This window comes from Triticum urartu, chromosome 2 (genome assembly GCF_003073215.2).
Source record: "Triticum urartu cultivar G1812 chromosome 2, Tu2.1, whole genome shotgun sequence".
Lineage (NCBI taxonomy): Eukaryota > Viridiplantae > Streptophyta > Magnoliopsida > Poales > Poaceae > Triticum > Triticum urartu.
In genome coordinates, this window is record NC_053023.1 from 206,056,041 (window position 1) to 206,057,737 (window position 1,697).

A 1,697-nucleotide genomic window follows, 5' to 3' on the forward strand; every position below is an offset into this window, starting at 1 on the left:
AGCAGTAGATCCCACCAAGGTTGACACTGTGACAAATTGGGAAGCCCCAACAACAGTTGGAGAGATCCGGAGTTTTCTTGGACTCGCAGGATACTACTGGAGATTTATTGAAAATTTCTCGAAGATTGCGAAGCCTATGACGGAGTTGTTGAAGAAGGATACCAAGTTCATATGGACCGAGGAATGTGAGGCCAGTTTCTAGGAGTTGAAGAAACGTTTGGTTACATCACCCCTGTTGATTTTGCCAGATCAGACCAAGGATTATGAGGTGTATTGCGACGCTTCACGTCGAGGACTTGGAGCAGTGCTTATGCAAGAAGGAAGAGTAGTTTCATATGCCTCACGACAACTCAAGCCTCATGAGTTAAATTATGCTACACATGATTTGGAGTTAGTAGCCGTAGTGCATGCATTGAAAACCTGGAGACACTTTCTCATTGGAAACCATTGTGAGGTATATACGGATCACAAGAGTTTGAAGTATGTTTTCACACAGAAGGAGTTGAACCTCAGACAAAGGAGATGGTTGGAACTCATCAAGGACTATGACATGAGATTGCATTATCACCCCGGAAAGGCTAACGTAGTAGCTGACGCGTTGAGCCATAAAAGTCATGTCAACACCTTAATGATGGGAGAATTATCAAGAGAGTTAGCCAAGAATCTTTGTGAGCTGTGTTTGGAGATAGTTCCGAGAGGCTATGTAGCAGCATTGGAGATTCAGTCTACCTTGATGGATAAGACTAGAGAAGCTCAAAAGACTAAGAAGGAGATTGCTTCTATTAAGGAGAAAATAAGCAAAGGAAAAGCTAATGGATTTCGTGAGGATGAGCACGATACCTTATGGTTTGAAGACCGTGTTTATGTGCCCAATGACCCGGAGATCAGGAAGTTAATTCTGTAAGAGGCCCATGATTCACCATATTCGATTCACCCAGGGAGTACCAAGATGTATTTGGATTTGAAGGATACTTTCTGGTGGACCGGAATGAAGAAGGATATTACGGAGTATGTAGCAGTCTGTGATGTATGTCAGAGAGTAAAAGCAGAGCATCAGAAGCCAGTGGGATTGCTACAGCCATTGCCGATACCCGAATGGAAGTGGGATAAGCTAGGCATGGATTTTATTACAGGATTGCCAAGAACTCGTTCATGCTATGACTCGATTTGGGTTGTAGTCGATCGTTTGACAAAGGTAGCCTATTTCATTCCAGTGAAGACTACCTATACCAGTGCCAAGTTGGCAAAGATATACATGACCAGGATCGTATGTCTGCATGGTGTTCCACGGAGCATTGTATCAGATAGAGGAACCCAGTTTACCTCAAAGTTATGGAATTAGTTGCATGAAACTTTGGGTACCAGGCTAGAGTTTAGTACAGCTTTCCATCCGCAGACACATGGACAGACCGAGAGAGTCAATCAGATTTTGGAGGATATGCTGAGAGCTTGTGCGCTAGATTACGGATCTAGTTGGGACGAGAATTTGCCATATGCAGAGTTCTCCTATAACAACAGTTATCAATCCAGTTTGAAGATGGCCCCTTTCGAAGCCTTGTACGGAAGGAGGTGCAGGACCCCATTGTCGTGGGATGAAGTCGGAGATCGCCAGTTGTTTGGACCGGATCTGATTAAAGAGTCTGAACAGAAAGTAAAATTGATTCGCGATAGGCTCAAGGTAGCCCAGTCCAGGAAGA